The sequence below is a fragment of the Sturnira hondurensis genome, unplaced genomic scaffold (genome assembly GCF_014824575.4).
Source record: "Sturnira hondurensis isolate 20B ecotype Veracruz unplaced genomic scaffold, ASM1482457v3 Scaffold0021354, whole genome shotgun sequence".
NCBI classification, from domain to species: Eukaryota; Metazoa; Chordata; class Mammalia; order Chiroptera; family Phyllostomidae; genus Sturnira; species Sturnira hondurensis.
In genome coordinates this window covers 13234309-13246207 of record NW_028093985.1, presented here as the reverse complement: position 1 = coordinate 13246207, position 11899 = coordinate 13234309, and the positions used below count along the sequence as shown (strand labels likewise).

At 37.9% G+C, this 11899-nt stretch overlaps 1 long non-coding RNA gene across 1 annotated transcript in view; it reads right to left on the bottom strand.

Annotated features, from left to right (window-relative positions):
- Nucleotides 1-404: 404 nt before the first annotated feature.
- The window catches only part of LOC118977322 (uncharacterized), a 35347-nt gene continuing 23852 nt past the window's right edge, over nt 405-11899 (bottom strand). Inside the window, exons 2-4 of the long non-coding RNA XR_005064497.1 lie at nt 8090-8212; nt 4308-4519; nt 405-606 (exon numbers count right to left, since the gene is read on the bottom strand). This is a non-coding gene — a long non-coding RNA (uncharacterized LOC118977322). The remainder of the gene's footprint in view (nt 607-4307; nt 4520-8089; nt 8213-11899) is intronic.

Below are 11899 nucleotides of genomic sequence, written 5' to 3'. Positions count from 1 at the left end.
CTTTTCTGACTTCATAGCCCAGTAACCATACAAAGACATATGTATTAGAGAAAAATACCATAAGGATGTAAGCTTCCTAAAGCTAGTAACCATGTCTTAACAATGTTCACATTCCCCAGAGACTTCAGTTTCTAAAGAATTTCTACTTAGGATATCTGAACAAAAAAAAGAATTTTTGAGCCCACTAAATTACCATTTAATGATTTATCAATCCAAATGAGTCATCTTTTTTAAGGCCAAATTTTTTCAGCCTTTACTATCCATCAAGCACGTTACCTGAAGACCCATAAAGCAATTGTGAACAAAAGCAAACCCATATTTTGGATGACAGTATGAAAGCATCTAAAAATCCTACAAAATAATGGTTGTTTAGTGTGAATTATTTACTAAGCTAGGTACCCTCATACATTGTCCCTAATCTTCTCCACAACTTTGCAAAATGGATGTCAGCCACACACTAAAGAAAGGAGTACCAAGTGTTAGAGCCTTGGCTGTCACTAATTTGGAGAGCTTAACAGAGTCTGACTTCAGATCTCTCATATTCCAATGTTTAAGCTCTTTGCCCTCTATATATTGCATCCCAGAAGAGGTGGAGATTATGAATTTCTGGAAAAAAAAAGAGAAAAGGCCAAAAAAATCATACATGTAGTTTGGTATAAAATAAGGCTTAGGGACTTTAATTATTTAGATCTATAATATCAAATCATTTACTGCAAGTAAAAAACAGTAACAATATCCAATATTACTGTCATACATACAGAAGTATCTTCACAACATTTCTGTGAGACAGATGTTACTACTTCCTCATATGAACAGATGTTGAAGTTCAAAGGGAGAAATAGCTTTCCTAAGCAACAGACCTTGGACTCACACTTGGAACCTATTGCTTGGTCCAGAGTTTTTTCCATCATGCTGCCACATTCTACTCTCCATGAAACTTGGCTTGAATGTTAGTGAAAAAAGGGACAAAGAAGGGGATGAGGATATGGAATAATCACCATCATTGTCTTTTCTTCCTTCCATCATCTAAAATGTTTTCTGCTCAGCAAGGTTTTGTTGGGGGTTTTTTTTGGACAGGTGTCTTCTGAGAAGTCATTCTGATAAAGTATGGATTCAATAAAGCAAGTCTTCCCACTGAGCATGGTTAGGCAAGTATTAGACTGATTTTCTAAAGGTCTTTTAGTTCATGCTCCGTTTTCGTGTGTCCTTTTTCTCCTCCTTAATGTCTGTTTTCAAATGAGCAGTGAGAAATCACTTTAAGAGCTAGACTAGCTCTGGGATGTTTAACAGGTGCTGGAACTCATGTTTAGGTCATGAGTTCAGATCCAAAGATATATGGTTCTCTCTTCTTCTAACCTGTGACATCAAGCAGTAAGACCAGACTGATATCTTTAAACTGGTATATTGTACCATAAAGCCATTCCTTCTCTACTTTGATTTAGATGTGTTGGTGAGGAATTAACTAGGATTGTTACCACTGAGAACTAGCAGGGCAGTAACCATCATTCATTCCAGGGATACACGGCGTGTCTCTTATGCTGTTAGAAGCAGGACAGTTCAGTATAAGCAACCAGGTGAGGTAAGGTAGCATATATTCCTTTAAAAAATTATTTTGATTACAGGAAAGGGGGAATTAGGGCAAACAACAGAAAAAACATCAAGGAGTAGTTGACGAGGAAGAAAGATAATGATGATCCATGTTCAGACTAAGTAGAAATATCAGAAGGAAGGACCAAATGAATCAATAGCTAAACATGGGAATAAAAAAAAAGGTCAAATGGAACTTCCAGCCAAGATGGAGGCGTAGGTGGAAACACTGTGCCTCCTCGCACAACTAAGTTTAAAGACAATGAAGTTTTAGTAACAAAAACGCAGCCAAAACACAGAAAATTGAACTATACGGGAGTCCAACAACAAGGATCCATTCAGCCAGACAGGTAAGAGGGGCTGAGTCAGCAGCAGAGCAGGGTCAGGCAGGAAAGATCGTTGGGTACCAACCCCAGAGTGTAGGCAGCGGCAGTTGTCGGATCCCAGGCAACAGGCGGACCCAGTGAGGGTGCAGGGCGGCTGGCTGACTGCAGTCACACATTCCCACGCAGACAAACCAAGTGAAGGAGAAAACAGTGAGACAGACCACTCAGGCCAGGGCCCCAGCGACAGGAATTAGAGCCTGAAAGCACCAATTGAAAAGACTTTTGGGGTCGAGGTGCTGGGAGAGGCTCCCAGGCTCACAGTTTGTTGGAGAGACCCACAGGGTCCTGGAGGGTACACAAGCCCACATACCCGGGAACCTGCACCAGAAGGGCCCAATTTGCTTGTGGAAAGCCGCAGTGGGGGCAGAAATCTGAGAGAGAGCAGAGCAAAGCACCATCTTTTTTCCCTCTCTGACCCTGTCCCCACATACAGCATCACAACCCAGCAACTGGTTTGCCCTGCCCTGGTGAACACCTATGGCTCTGCCCCTCATACATAACAGGTGCGAACAGAATGAAACATTATGGCTCAAGAAGAACTCAAAGCCCCAGAGCCTATAATTCTAAGCGACCAAAAAATAGCCAACCTTTCAATGCATAGTTCAAAACACTGGTGATTAGGATGCTCACAGAATTGGTTGATTTTAGTCACAAATTAGAGGAACAAATGAAGGCTAAACTAATTGAAATGAAGGAAAATGCACAGGAAACCAATAGTGATGGAAAGGAAACTGGGACTTAAATCAATCGAGTGGACCAGAGGGAAGAAAAAAATAACCAAACAGAAAAGAATGAAGAAACAAGAATTCAAAAAAATGAGGAGAACCTAAGAACCTCTAGGATATCTTTAAACATTCCAACATCTGAATTATAGGGGTACCAGAAGGGGAAGAGGAAGAGCAACAAGTGGAAAACTTATTTGAACAAATAATACAGAAGAACTTCCCCAATCTGGCAAAGGAAATAGACTTCCAGGAAATCCAGGAAGCTCAGAGAGTCCCAAAGAAGTTGGACCCAAGAAGGAGCACACCAAGGCACATCATAATTACATTAGCCAAGATAAAAATGAAGGAGAGAATTCTAAAAGAAGCAAGAGATAAGGGGACAGTCACCTACAAAGGAGTGCCCATCAGGCTGTCAGTGGATTTCTCAAAAGAGACCTTCCAGGCAAGAAGGGGCTGAAAAGAAATATTCCAAGTCATGAAATCCAAAGACCTACATCCAAGATTGCTCTATCCAGCAAAGCTTTCATTTAGAATGGACGGGCAGATAAAGTGCTTCTCAGATAAGGGCAAGTTCAAGGAGTTCATCATCACCAAGCCCTTATTATATGAAATATTAAAGGGACTTATCTAAGAAAAAGAAGATAAAAAATATGAACAGTGAAAGGACAGCAAACTCACAGTTATTAACAACGACACGTAAAACAAAAGCAAACTAAGAGGATAGCTAGATTGGGAGTGGAAACAAAGAAATGGAGATCACATGGAGGGTTAGCAACAGGGGAGTGGGCGGAGGAGAAGGGAGGAGAAGGTACAGAGAATAAGTAGCATAGATGGTAGGTAGAAAATAGATGGGGGGATGGCAAGAATATTATAGGAAATATAGAATCTAAAGAATTTGTGACACATGGACATAAATGAAAGGGGGAAATGGTGGGCGAGGGGTGTGCAGGGTGGAGGGGAATGAAGGGGGGAATAGGACAACTGTAATGGCATAATCAATAAAATATATTTAATTTTTTAAAAAGGGGAAGGACTCACGTGAACAAGTATAAAGGACACATGGACAATAACTGGGGTGGGGGGCGGAAATAGGGAGGTGGGGGGTGGAAATGGGAGGGAGGTGGGGAGCACTGAGGGGGGCAGGGCTGGGAATATAAGACAGAAAACTGTACTTGAACAAGAATTAAATAAAACTTTTTAAAAAAGAGTCAAATGCCAGGTGTATCAAGTTTGAAAACTGGAGAACCCTGGAAAATAGAAGTAAAGGTTGAAGACGAAGGCAGTTAGTTTAGTACTCTGTTATTCACAATTATCTTTCTGATGATCATGAATGTTAAAAACAGTGTGTTCAGGTATTATTGAGAAAATAAGCCTAAATACGGAAGACTCAATAATATTTCTAGATAATATCCTGGTTACTGGAGTGGACCAAAGATGTAACAGTTTTCTTCACAACCCAGCACGTGCAAGGTCTTCTTTCCATTCAGCTGGGCCATACTTGACATATTTCTCATTTTATTCCTTCTTGAACTTCTGTTCATTGCTGTGCAATGCTCCATTAGCAAGAGTAAACACTTTTATTTCACTCTTCTCTCTAACAAATACTTACTAATTTAATCTTCATAACAAACCTGTGAGGTAGGATCTATTATTATCTCCTCTTTACAGATGAGGAAACTGGCATGGAAGGGTCTGGCAACTTCCCGAGTTCATACTGATAGTCAGTGCAGTTAATATATTTGATAGTCTTCTGAGAATATGACTCCACTACAAACAAAGCTATAGGTGTGTTTCCAAGTATTTAGTGGATCCATGACTGACCTGAAAAAGAAATTGTTTTTTTATTAAGAAACTAAAGTATAGAACGGGGAATATAGTCAATTATAGTATAATAACTATGTGTGGTATCAGGTATCAGGTACTAGACTAAATCAGATGATCACTTTTGTAAGTCATCTAAATGTCTAACCCCTATGCTGTACACCTGAAATTAATATAATGTTGTATGTTAACTGGAACTAAAGTTTTTTAAAGTTTCTAAAAAAATAAAAATAAAAAGTGTCAAAGTTGATTACTTAGTGTGAAAATAAACTATTATTTAATTCCTAATCTATTTAGGCATGCAAATTATATTTTTCAGAAATAAAATGATATCTTATCTACATACTAATTATTATTATAGGAATATAACAATTTAATGAAGAATCTAAAAACTATAGTATTTTAAATGGCTTTGTTCTGAATGCTCAGTTAGAGTTGATGGGACATCTCTTTGAGGTATGTCTAGTTTACAAATAACAAAAGACTGCTGTATTTCCACCATCATTTCTGGCACTGTAAACATTGTTTGTATTAATGGAAATGCTAGTTCAGTTGGTGGCATTTTAAACAAAGAAGCGGAGGCTGTACTTTGGAACTGAACGTATAATTAGAAAGGTGATGATGAACTAAACTGTATTTACACAAGCATTTGAAATAATACTTATACATCCTGTAGACTCTTTTTGCCCTTTTAAAACAATCATACGTGATACCCTATTGATTTATCTCATGGCATCTTATTCAAGCTGTATATCTTCCTGCTGGATACAAAATCTAGTCATCATTTTTTAAATGAAGTTTATCTTTCTTGCTGGGTACTTAGATAAGGCAAAATCTAAGGATTCCTCAATTTGTTTCATTATTTTTTGAAATCAGAGTTTCAACTAGTGGTAATTAGAATGGCAAACTCCTAAACTGTCTGTCACAGTAGGTGAGGATTTGCACAGGTGTGTATGTGTGTGTGTGGCTCATTGATGTTCAAACCAGACTATTTCACTGGTGACAAAAATTGGGAATAGAGATTAGTAAATATGCTCTCTCTGTGGGGGAAAAATGAAAATTTAAAATGAGGTGGATGTTCTCTGTATTGCATATTTATTTACCAGTCAAAGTCATAGAAAGCCCAAACTCATTTCAGGCTTCTTGAAAAGTAAACTAAAAAATGATTAAGCATCTCTGATAAAAGTGTGCATCTATGGCTGAAGCGCTGAATGCCACAGATGAAAAAAAAAGCAACTCCCTATATTTCCTGAAAAAAAACTATATTCATCAAAAATTATTTATAAACAATCTACCGAGTAAAGTGTGAACATATCAGCCTGAGGCTTTTCTGAAGTTTTCCTAAAATTTTGCACCTCAAGTTTCCATCTCTGGCCTTTTTAGAAGCATGAACTCTCCATCTGTATATCCCTTCTTAGATATGCTATCTAAGAAGACACCAGCATAAAGTACAGTGGAGTAGTAGTTCTCGAAATGTGAGCCAAGGAGTCCTGGAAACCCATGAAAATCTTACATGTAGCCCATGGATGGTCTTTGTATTATGTAGGATAATTAATATCAGTGTCAATGACCATTTTGTTCTGGCATGAGCTAATAATTTACTTATGATGTACAGTAAAACTGGGTGTCAGCTCATTATTGCCTCATGGAGAAGATCACTAATTCTGATGCATTATTTGGTTGGGTATGCCCAGAGTACGAGGGGTAGGTAGCACAATAGACACTTTGGGTCTATCCAAGTAGCCTGAGGATTGAAATATTTTTCTAGTCATGTTCTTGGAACAGCCACTNATATCCCTCCTTAGATATGCTATCTAAGAAGACACCAGCATAAAGTACAGTGGAGTAGTAGTTCTCAAAATGTGAGCCAAGGAGTCCTGGAAACCCATGAAAATCTTACATGTAGCCCATGGATGGTCTTTGTATTATGTAGGATAATTAATATCAGTGTCAATGACCATTTTGTTCTGGCATGAGCTAATAATTTACTTATGATATACAGTAAAATTGGGTGTCAGCTCATTATTGCCTCATGGAGAAGATCACTAATTCTGATGCATTATTTGGTTGGGTATGCCCAGAGTATGAGGGGTAGGTAGCACAATAGACACTTTGGGTCTATCCAAGTAGCCTGAGGATTGAAATATTTTTCTAGTTATGTTCTTGGACAGCCACTTCTTTGGTTTCCTGATATTTTTAGATTGCTGAAGGTGTGATAGTTTACTGATCTCATATTCTATAAGAAAAAGTTTACATATTCTAAAGGAGTTAGGTTTCAAATGACTATATAGAGTGTAATTTCCACTGGAATAGTTTCTCTTAATTTTGAACTTTAACTATCCCCATTGCTATACCCTCTCCCCAGAGTACTGTTTTCTGACTGCCTTTTGGCACATTAACCTAGTCCTCCCAATCCCACATGGTAGCACCATAACCACAGTGATTATGGCCTCCTTCCTTCCTTCCTTCCTTCCTTCCTTCCTTCCTTCCTTCCTTCCTTCCTTCCTTCCTTCCGACACCTAAGAGTATACTCCATAGAACCAGTTTCAGTGAATGTATGAAAATACCTAAAGTGGGTGATGTGCTGTACAATGATACTTGATTACCCAAATGTAAAATTACTCTCATAAGGAAAATAAAAAATATAATACTAATGCTTCTAAAAATGTACAACCACCTCACATCATGACAACTTGTCTGCTGATATAAAGGGCCCTTCTGTGACAACCTCAGTACCCCGCATAATCATTTGCAAAAAAACCAAAAACCACTGGCCTCCATTTTCATATCATTGCCTCCCTGCCTCACACATAAAATTCTACATGAATTTTAAAACCTAATCTCAACCCCAAGGTTTAGACCTACAAACCTTAGGTTTCACTGACTGATTCCATCCAGTTTTGTAGTTGCATGTATACTGTATTCTTCAAGCATCTTATAACATGCTCTTCTGTGAGCACTCGCGTTTCAAAGCAACTGACCAATCTGTCACTACTCGGGGCTCCTACTATAAGCTTACTCCTCTCCTGGCACCCTTCTGGCCCACCAGAGGTTGTGTGGAAGAGGAATACTGCGAAAAGACTATTTAAGTCTTGTCACTGAAGCAGGTAAACAATGCATCAGACAAAAATGATATCACTCTCTTAATAAATTAAACTTCTTAAAAGACTGAAGGAGAAAAATTAAGAACTCTGACCTCACATTTGAGTTTTTGAGATATTTACCTCCTGAGCCCAAAGTCTCCAGCTTTCATGCTTCTGCACTTCTGCATAATTGTTCCCTCCTTGTGGAAGGTTCTTCTCGCCACCTCCAAGGTAGCATCTGCCACAGCAGCTTTGTGATTTTTACCATATCAGTGATTACAGCTTTTTTGCAATATTTGCTCTGCTCTATTCACTGCACTAATTTTTACTTAATTTGTGGCTTTACATGAACTATTGTTATTTTTAACTCAAATAAATGTGTTTTAAAAAGATGTTTTGTCTCCATGCTATAAATAGATGGTAGCCCAGGAAAATTAGTTTAATGAAAACCATACAGTATTATTAAATTCTAGCTGCACATAGTTACCTGCTGGAAACTCCGATCCCCGAGGCTTGCCTTCTATTTCTTAAAAAGGAAAAGTGTTAGCAAGTTCTTTGTCAGTACCAGCCTGAAACTTTCTTCTTGATATAATTAGAAGTGTCAAAAAACCTGAAAGGAAGTGAATTTTCTCATTATGTCATTCAGTATCAATATGCCTCCTAAAATTATCTTATACACACTAATGGGGCACAGCCCTCAACTTGGGAAACACTGGGTTGAATGTGGTCTAAGGCCTCTGCCAGCTGTAAGAGTTTACTATATTGTAAATCACTAATTTCAGTTCACAGATACAAAAAAGGCACAGAGGTATATTCTTTTCTGAAAAGCAGAGGCACAAACATCTTGAAGGAAGAGCTGACTCTTCTCTTTATTCCGTGACTCTGAGTCACTTGTTCAGACATGAGAAAGTAATGAGGAAGTGTGAACAAGAGTAGAATGAGGATTCAACTAGTCAACCTGATTTGGTTGTTGCAAAAGAGCTTTATCTAACAATCAAATTGAAATATGTAGTTGAAGGAGTTGAAACTATTTTTGGCAGAGCGGACAGGTAAATGCTGCAATCAGTTTAACAAAGTAGCTGTGAGTTTGGTAAAAATGCTGAACTTACTCAAACATCTTTAACTTGTTCTAACCACCCAGTGACCATTTACATGATGAAAGTAAATGTTTTAAAAACTGATATGAATAGCTTTTTCCACCCACAATTTTTGCTTGTTTTTTTCACTATGAACTTGTACAATTAGACAAAGTAAAACCTGAGTTCAAAAACTGCCTCCTCCGTCTGTCAAGTGCTTCTAGAGTTGCACAAACAACCAGAGTTTATCATCTTTTTGTTATCCAGCATGAAGTAAAATGAATAATTAAAGTTGACTCACATAGAAAGTAGCAATAGAAAATTAGTGGAAGGATTCATAGTTATTTTGGTCTTCTGCAAATATAAACACCATGATGGCAACTAAGATATCAGTATTTTTTAATAATCTATTTTATTTAGCCAGAACTCAGAGGAGTTCCATCTATCTGCCCGGAATTTAGAAGGAGTAGTTTTCATAGGATTAAAGCTGGTGTTAGTCATTTCAGTTACTGACTTCCAAATATGAGGTAGGTGGCCCACCCTCACTAAAAGCAGCCTCAAAAAATTGCCACAGCACCTGCCACCGTGAGATAGAACTTTCGGATCACACAAGTTTCTGATGCTCCCTTCTGCCTTCAACTATTTAATTCCTACTTCACTGTGCTTAGAAAACAAGGAACATGAGCCAGGCCCACAAGTTGCACAGCAAATTACCCACAGTATCTGCAAAACCAGATGTTCAGTTGGAATCTTGAAATTCAATGGCTTAGTATTTTGGAGAGCAAGGGCCTTGGAACAAGATTTGGGTTTCAGGTTCAGGTTCATCTCCACCACTAACTGCCACATTGAGCACCTCCATTATCTTCACTGATTTTCAGTGTCTCCTTCTCTAAAAGAAAGGGTGAGGAGGGATTTTTATAAGCCGTTTCTTGCTTCAACATTTAATGATTCTAATTCCTATAGGGTTACAGGGATATTGAACATTAAAAATAATGCTTGATAATCTCAGACTTTAAAGTAGCAACCCAGTCTTAGAGGTTTTAAAAAGAATAGGCAGCATAAACTCTCATTAGCAAGGCATGCACTTTATTAAGGAATTAATAATAGACCCACAATTAGAGGGATAATTGTGTTTTCAATTGGCTGGTTAACTCACTGACTCTGCTATATATTGACCTTCAGAAAGTTAAAGAATGGTAGATGTGGACCTAACCATTAAGAAGTTGATCTTCAAATGTACCTGTATTAATATTTTATTGATTGCACTTCATTTTAATTGTAGTGTGATTAAGACTCTAAAGAGATAACTATTTCCTTTATGTGAGAACCCCAGAGAACAGTAGCTTTGAAACACTTAACACAAAAATAAACACTGACTATTACCCAACAGTTATGCATAAAATGTCTGAGTAACTAGACTAACATAGGCCTTCATGTAAAACTAGTGATTTACACTGAGCTTCGCAGGAAGAGCATGTTTCCACAGATGTGCAGAATATTCCCAACCTAGAAGCCTGGCTGGGAAAATGCATACAAACCTTTACTTTTCCACAACAGTTCCATCCTACGACCTCAAACTGAAAGCCAAAAAACTACATTTTAGCTTTTCCAAGCATTTTGTCAAAACCACAGTTAGTGGTTTATTTAGTTTATTTATTTAAAATTTAGTTTATTTTAGTTAGTTTATTAGTTTTATTTATAAAACTAATTAGTTTATTTATTTTAAATTTGAACTAAAATTTGAAAATTTGTAAACACACAATTTTAACTCTAATATTTTTCCCTTTTCCAAGAGCAGTATTCTGACCTTAAGAAAANTGAGCTTCGCAGGAAGAGCATGTTTCCACAGATGTGCAGAATATTCCCAACCTAGAAGCCTGGCTGGGAAAATGCATACAAACCTTTACTTTTCCACAACAGTTCCATCCTACGACCTCAAACTGAAAGCCAAAAAACTACGTTTTAGCTTTTCCAAGCATTTTGTCAAAACCACAGGATTAGTTTATTTATTTTAAATTTGAACTAAAATTTGATAATTTGTAAACACACAATTTTAACTCTAATATTTTTCCCTTTTCCAAGAGCAGTATTCTGACCTTAAGAAAAGAGCCCTGACCACTATGGCTCAGTTGGTTGGTCCACGTCTTGCAAAGTGAAAGGTCACTGATTTGATTCCTGGTTAGGGCACACGCCTGGGTTGAGGGTTTTGTCATCCCTGGTTGGGGCACATAGGAGAGGCAAGTGATCTGTGTTTCTCTCTCTCATCAACGTTTCTTGCCCTCTCTTTCCCCCTCCTTTCTTCTTTCACTAAAAATAAATAAACAAAATCTGTTTTTAAAAAAGTAGCAGGTAATAGTAACTTCAGTCAGCCAACATCTGTTGAGATTTAGCTACTCTTAATAGATAAGCGATAAACTTCAATAGGAACCTGGCTCAGCTTATTATTTAAGTTATTCCAGCGAAGTGATCTTCAGTTTAGTGGAGTTCCCATCTCCTGATCATTTATTCAGCAAATTATTAGGGCCAACCATGTATATCAGGCACATCATCATCTCCTCATGTAATTTTTTATCAAACTGTAATTTTCCAATGACTCAAATACAAAACATCCAGTGACTCAAACTTGGAATCACATTTTAGAGGCCTAATATCAGCCCCACAGAGAGAGAAGAAAAGGAAGCCTGAAGCTTGTGAGAAAGTGTTCTCTGCCCGAGATGGCCAGATTTCCTTCAACTCTGCTCAGATGCCCTTTTCCCGAATTACACGCTTTTGCACACCTGATTTTCTTCAGCAAGAGGAGGTGGCCCGGCGGAGTAAGAGCATTGTCTCAATGACCACATCTGTTTTTGAATCCCCACGTCCCCACTTCCTAGATGTGGAACTTCGTAAGTTTTTAAAGCCTCTTTAAACTGAAGTTTCTTCTCTAAGTTGGAAATAATAATATCCTACTCAATGTTGCTGCAGGGATAAAATAAAATAATGGGAGTACTGCTCCCGCAAATGATAAGCACTCGGGAAAGTGTAGCTTCAATTTAATCTTGTCATTAGGAGAGCAGAGAGATGACAGATGAACTAAGATTTATTAAGTTCCAAGTACTCCTTGGGCAAAAAGAGGTTCTAGAAATTACCCTCTTCCCGATCTCTCTCCCCACCCCCACACACCATTTCTTCTTTATGAATTTGAGAACTAATTCTCAGCTTGTGTACCATCTTTCCCTTCA